Source organism: Triticum dicoccoides, chromosome 3B, assembly GCF_002162155.2.
Source record: "Triticum dicoccoides isolate Atlit2015 ecotype Zavitan chromosome 3B, WEW_v2.0, whole genome shotgun sequence".
Classification (NCBI taxonomy): domain Eukaryota; kingdom Viridiplantae; phylum Streptophyta; class Magnoliopsida; order Poales; family Poaceae; genus Triticum; species Triticum dicoccoides.
This window is the reverse complement of record NC_041385.1, coordinates 782030435-782037961: the sequence shown is the minus strand read 5'-3', so window position 1 is coordinate 782037961 and position 7527 is coordinate 782030435.

The following is a 7527-nucleotide window of genomic DNA, read 5'->3' as shown; positions in this document are numbered from 1 at the left end:
GAGAGAGAGAGAGAGAGAGAGAGAGACCGGGATCACGAGATGAACCGGGGGTGGTACTCCGATGGATAGAATGTTTATGGAAGAGAAAGGTGCCCGGATCCAAAATAAAAGGAGTGCAGTCATACGAACGTGTAGTGTTTGTGTAATTGAAAATGAAGGTTCTCCTGTCATTATGACTATACATAGATAAGGCTATAAAAAAGAGTGCTACTCCGATTGGTACAACGTTCATGGTAGAAAAATGAGGCCCGGTCCAATTAAAAACAAGTGCACTCATACGAGAGTGTAGCGTTTGTGCCATCAGTAATGAGAGTCCCCGTGCCATTTATGACGTTACAAAAACACCATGAGGGGGATGACTTGCACGTCAAAGTTGTTGGCGCCTAGAGAATCAAAAAAGGTGAGAGATGGAGGGATCGGTATCACTGGAGGGAACATGGTGCTAATCCGATGAGTACATCATTTTAGGGTAGGAAAAGGTGCATAGTACGGTTTTGAAAAAACATGTACGAGGACACCACGAGGGGTGTGACTTGCATGTTCAATTACAATTCTCAGCTAGCAATTCTCCGTTCACCAAATGCATAAGAAAAAAAGGCATAAAAGAAAAACGGGTGTTCCCTTTGACATTTGGGAACGAAATTAAGGGATTACAAGTTAAGCACCATTTGTTCACACATAAGGATGTAGGATAATATAACTCAAGTCGAAGTGAAATTATAGTTTATAATTGATCTTCATGCCGTGAGAACCCTCCTTTTATTTTGTCGGAACCTCGCCCACACCGATGGGGGAACCCTCGCTCTGTGACGCGTGAGGAACCGTCCAGGACCCTACGTACATAGCGACGAAACAAACGGCACACATATGCTCACAAAAAGGTATGTGGACTCATCACAGCTTCCATGGAAAAACAGTTGGCCCCGTTTTTTCATTCTCACAACAACCCGCATGTGCACGAGGCTACCTATCTCGTCGAGTAAGAACCCTCCTTTTATATTGTCAGAACCTCACGCACACCAATCGAGGAACCCTCTGAGACGCGAGAGGAACCTTCGCAGGCAACACTGCAGAAACGAGCGTCGGTATCATAAAACATTCGGCCCTCCGTACCACCGAAATGAATCAATGATCCCTGTCATGACATTTGTTTTGTCATAACGATCCCCGTTTCATGCGCCGCGGGGTACTTATATGTTGTGCGTTCATAAAACGTTCTTTCAATATATGCAGCGACACGTGTTAACCACTTCCATGTTGTCAAAGTTGGTCGCAAACGCACCATTTTTGTATTTACATGATACGTGAGTCTTCTTTCCTCGCACGATCGGAACCATGTGTATACAACGTGGGATCTCTTATATGCATTCCCATATCTTTGACAGTCCCCCCCCACCCATACCGATGAGTGAGAACTCTCCTTTTATATTGTCAGGACCTCTCCCACAGTGATGGGAGGACGCTCTGTGTCGCATGAGGAATCTTACATGACCACATGTGTACAACGACGAAACAATCGGGGCGCATATGTGGTGTCACAAAAAAGGTTTGTGAATTCATCACAACATACATAGAACAGATCGCCCTCCCATATGCATTTCTATAAACCGGCAGTCCCCCGCCATCTTGAATGCGTGAGAACCCTGCTTTTATTTTGTTGGAACCTCACGCACACCGTTTGGGGAACCCTCTGTGGCACGCGAGGAACCTTACATGACCATATGTATACAACGGCGAAATAAATCGGCACGCATATGGTCCCACCAATAGATTTGTAAACTCATCACTCATCACAACATCGACATGACATGTGAGACTTCCTCTTCTCACGGTCGAAACCATATGTATATAACATTGGACCTCCTATATGCATTCCCATACCCCTCGGCAGTCCCCGCCATCTCGACGAGTGAAAACCCTCCTTTTATATTTGTCGGAATCTCACCCACACCAAATTGTGGGGCCGCATATTGCGCTAAGTCCTCTTCTCGTGGTCAACCGCATATTGCGCTATGTCCACAACACTACTTCCCACAACATCTTCATTGCTGCCTCCTCGCCAACCAAGCTCGTCGCCTACACCAACGCCAATTGGGTCGTCTGCCCGGACATCTCCATAGCAGTGAAGGACGGCGGCTGTCGTGGTCCTAAGCCTGACAGTAGAGTGGGGGTAGGTATGGAGAGGCAAGGTCCTAGATATGGAGAGGTTGTAAACACAAGGGATGTACGAGTTCAGGCCCTTCTCGGAAGAAGTAATAGCCCTACGTCTCGGAGCCCGGAGGCGGTCGAGTGGATTATGAGTATATGAGTTACAAGGTGCCGAACCCTTCTGCCTGTGGAGGGGGGTAGCTTATATAGAGTGCGCCAGGACCCCAGCCAGCCCACGTAGGAGAGGGTTTAAGGTGAGTTAAGTCTGGGGCGTTACTGGTAACGCCCCACATAAAGTGTCTTTACTATCATAAAGCCTACTTAATTACAGGCCGTTGCAGTGCGGAGTGCCTCTTGACCTCCTGGTGGTCGAGTGAGTCTTCATGGTCGAGTCCTTCAGGTCAGTCGAGTGAGTCCCTCGTTGGTCGACTGGAAGGCGACCTCTTCTAAGGGTGTCCTTGGGTAAGGTACTTAGATCAGGTTCGTGACCCTACCCTAGGTACATGACCCCATCATTAGCCCCCTAATGGATCGAGGCTTCGAGTGAGGAAGGAGTTGATGTCGTTTCCGATTAACCTTTGCGCTCTGGTCGTGTATTGTTCTGGACCAAAGAATCTCTTCGTTGATGGTGAGCAACTTGTCTTCAGTCGACTCGATTCATTCTCTTCTTTCGTCGAGTGATATTTCGGGCTTCGACGATCCCCGAGCGACGGATCGCGGGAAACTCCGCGTCTGACAGACTGATCTGCCGTTCGCGGATTCCGCGGGATGCGAAATTTGGGGACGCGCGCGAAGTGGAGCGGGCCGCGGCGTTCGGATGGGACGGGACATAGACGCCTCGATCTCCGCGCCGCTTTCTTCGCCACGTATCCCGTCTGCATAACTGCTCCCGGATATGATTAGATTGACCGGGCCCACCTGTCATCCACTCGGAAGGGACCTTATAAATGCGCCCGGCGAGGATTTCTGTGCTGCGCCTCAGCATTCTCTCTCTCTCTCTGCTCCCTTCGTCCCCGCCCAGCGCGCTTGCTCTCGCCCCCGCACAACTTCCCTTCGTGCATCTCGCCGGCAACCATGGCCAAGGAGAAGACGGCGGCGCTGGAACGTGCGAAGAAGGCGTCAGCGTCGGAGAAGGCAAAGGGGAGATCCACCAGCCGCGGCGGGTCCTCGTCCAGATCCCGCCTGCCGAAGGGCTGGGTCCAAGGAGACTGGATCCAGTCGACCATCACAGAAAATGACCTCCTCGACATGGCCAACGAGGGCTTGATCCCTCATGGAGCTGCAAGGCTTCCGGGGAAGGAGTGGCAGCCCTAGCCAGAAGAGGGTGAGTGTGTGCTCTTGGCCACCCATGTTGATCGTGGATTTTCCTTGCCGCCGAGTGTTTTCTTCCGTGGCTTCTTGAATTTCTTCGGAGCGCAGCTCCACCACTTTACCCCAAACTCTATTGCCTATCTTGCCGCGTTTGTGTCCATGTGTGAGGGTTTCTTGGGCTGTCGACCGCACTGGGGTTTGTTCAAGCATATATTCACGTGTCGCTCTCAGACCGTGAAGAAGGCGAGCCCAGGTGATGAGAGAACCCGAGTTGTCCAAATGTGTGGGGGTCTGGGGATCCAGGTGAGGAATAAGAGCACCTTCCCGCCCATGACCTTTCCCGAGTCAGTCAGAGGCTGGCAGTCGACCTGGTTCTACTGCCGGGACCAGTCGACGCCGGGACAGTCGAGTGGACTCCCACAATTTACCATGGACCGAGTGAACAAGCCCTCCTCTCTGAAGTTGATTCCGGAGGAGAAAGCTGATGTGAAGATGTTGATGGAGCGCGTGGTGCAGTTGGTTCGGGAGGGAGTGACGGGCATGGACCTCCTGGAGGTCTTCCTCAGGCGTCGCATCCAGCCCCTTCAGTTCCGGAGCCACTGCATGTGGTTGTACTGTGGGACTGAAGACGAGACTCGAGTCCATCCAGAAGCAGTCGACGATGTCACTCTGGAAAGATGGATGGTAGCCGTTACCGGAAACAAGGACAACCCACGCGGAGCCAGAAGGATTCCTCCACTCGACCACAACAGCAATCCAAACAAGGTACACTTGCTCTGCTCTCCACTGCGTTCTTGTCGCATTCATTTCTGTTTACCTTGCCGACTGGTCGACTGATCCTTGTCTTGATATCCGCTAGGCCCTCACCGAGCTGTATTCGATGCCCAATGGGGCACAAGCTCCGACTGAGGAGGGTGAGGCGAGTGGGGGCGAGAGCCAGGACGAGGAGGAATGGGACTCGGACGTTGCAGAGGATGATGATGACGATGATGATGATGACGGTGATGAAGATGACGTTGAAGACGAGGAGGAAGAGGAAGAGGAGGAGGAGGTCTTACCACCGCGCTCGGAAAGGCGGTCGAAGCTCGTCCACGACCCTTCGACCGAACGTGGTAAGGGGGTTGTGACCACCACTCAGTCGACCAAGCGCCCTCAGACCACCTCTCCGGTGCCGACTGAAAAGGCGCCGAAGCAGCCCAGGGCGGCCTCGTCGAAGCCGATCAAGCTCCTGCCGAAGATGAAGGTGTCCATCCCCACCATATCAGGGTAATCGTGCTGCTTAAGTCTTCTTATTTTGTGTGAACTTTGTGTCTGGTCGACGCTGAAGTTAGTCGACTGATCCTTTGGAATTGCAGTGCTGCTACTTCTGAAACCTCGGCCCGGGCTGATGACCACGAGATGGAGGACGCAGCGACTTCGAACCCAGGTACTGTATTCTTAACGCCGTTCTTAGTCGACTGACTCGCGATCTCTGATCCTGATTCTTCTCCGTAGCTCCACCCAATACCGTTATCAATCTCCCTGATGATGATGAGGATGAAGAACCACTGAAGCGTAGGAGGAGTAGGAAAGCGTCCGCCAGTAAGGTGCCCCAAGATGTGACGGCGCCTGAGATTCTGATTGCGGAGGAAGAGAACACCACTCGACACACAGTGTCCTTCGCGGATCCATTGACGAGTGCTCCGCAGCCCTCCCTCTTCACGACGCACCACGTCCCAGAGGACCAAGCTGGCGCGGCGAAGGAAGCCATACGCCAGGCGGGAATCATGATGGAGCAGTTGAAGACCATCCGGGACGCGAGCCAGGCAGCTTATGACGCCAGTTCTGCCCTCCAGAGCAATGTTCAGGTCAGTCGACCACAGTCTGTTCTGTTGGATATGCTGCCAAAAACTTTTCCTTTCCGGAATTTATAGTAGTCACCCAGTGGGTGTTGTCGATTAAACTCCGTATTAGCGGGGGCACGCTGAGTGCACCCGCTGGGTGTAGTCCCCAAGGCTAAGGTCGACTGCTGGCAGTCGGCCTTAGGCTTTATGATGTCAATTTTTCTGTCAGTCGACTATGTCGACTGGATTTCACAAACCGGTGGGGGCACGCTGAGTGCACCCACTCCAGTCGACTATGTCGACTGAATTTCACAAACCGGTGGGGGCACGCTGAGTGCACCCACTGGGTGTAGTCCCCAAGGCTAAGGTCGACTGCTGGCAGTCGGCCTTAGGCTTTATGATGTCAATTTTTCTGCCAGTCGACTATGTCGACTGGATTTCACAAACCGGTGGGGGCACGCTGAGTGCACCCACGGGGTGTAGTCCCCGAGACTGTGGTCAACTGCTTGCAGTTGATCACAGTCTTAGAGAATGCATCTCGCTCTTTTTTTTTGAGGTCGACTGGTCGACTTTGTCTTCAACAGAATCAGTGGGGGCATGCTGAGTGCACCCACTGGGTGTAGTCCCCGAGACTACGGTCGAATGCTTGTATTCGGCTGTAGTCTTAGAAACGTGTGTTTCTTCCTTTTTCACTCGGAAGTGAATTATATTTGACATTTTAGTCGATTGGTTCTTCGCAGAACTCTTGTGATCTTGTGGCTCGCTACTCGGAGCTGGAACACAAGCATACTCAACTCGAGCTGAGCTTGAAGCTGGTTCAGGAGAAGCTGACGAAGGCAAAGGAGGATACCGAAGGTATGTTTGGTGAGACCCTGACGACTGCTTTTCCCCTTCCTTGTTTTAAAATCTGATCTTGCTGTAACTTGCAGATAAGGTAAGGGAGGCCCAACAGAAGAAAGACCTTGAGCTAGCTGAGAAGATCAAGCTTGCTGACGAGAAGTTAGCTTCAGTCACTAAGCTTGAACAAGACAATACCAATCTGAAAGCTGCTCTTGGGATTGCCAACAAGGAGGTCAGTCGACTGAAAACTGATAAAGCTGCCCTGACCGACCAAGTCAGCAAATTGACTGGGAAGAAAACTGATCTGGAGGCCTTCCTGAGTGGCCTTGCCAAGAAGCTGTTTCTTATGCTTGAAGGTAAACCTCTATGCTTGGCAAACATTTCCAATTGTGGTTTTTTCCATTCGACCATCCCCTTGACTTAGTGATCAACCTTGCAGAATTTTGTCAAAACTTTGAAGAAGAAACTAGCCGGCTGGAGCCAAACCTCGACCCCGTCAATTCTCGGGTGAACGACGAAGTTGCCATGGATGTTTTCCGACTGGAGTCTCGTGTTGCAGCTGTCGTGGACTATCTCGCAAGGCTGAAGGCCGCCACATCTCGCATTGACTCGACGCTCTGGCCTGAGGAGACGCTTCAGAATGACCTTGAGTCGCTGATGGCTCGCTTGAACACGATCCCTGGTCGAGTGCAGGAATGGAAGAAGTCTTCGGCTCGGTGTGGTGCAGATGTTGCTCTGTGTCTGGCCCGAGTCCACTATAAAGATGCGCGAGAAGAGAAGCTGGCGGCCCTTCGGGTGGCCAACACCAAGAAGCACGACTTCAGGTCCTTTATGGAAACCTTCCTTGCAGCTGCCACTCGGATCACTGACGGAATTGACCTTGATGAATTCGTTGCACCTTCCAGCCCTCCACAGGAGGGGTAAAAAACTTCTTCTGGCTCGACGTTTTGAATTTGCCTCGGTATGCCGAGTGGAATTGTAACCGATAAACCTTAACAGGCTTAACGCCTGAGCACTTTCGGTTCCTTTAGATACCGATTCAAACTTGAATTTGGTGCTTGAATATGATTGCCTTTGGCTCAAAATGTCTTTTGCAGGTTCAAAGCAAGGCGCCCTTACTGCAATCGACTTATTCTTTAGTCCACTTAGGCGAGCACTGGGCTGCAGCTAAGCCCCCGAGTGAGAGGTTTACTCTCCACTCGGCAGTATTTTTATAACTTAGGCGAGCGTAGTGCTGCAGCTAAGCCTCCGAGTGAAAGTCTGGCTTACCACTCGGTAGGATTTTGATAACTTAGGCGAGTGCTTGGACTGCAGCTAAGCCCCCGAGTGAGAGGGTTGCTCTTCACTCGGTAGGATTTTTATAACTTAGGCGAGTGCTTGGACTGCAGCTAAGCCCCCGAGTGGG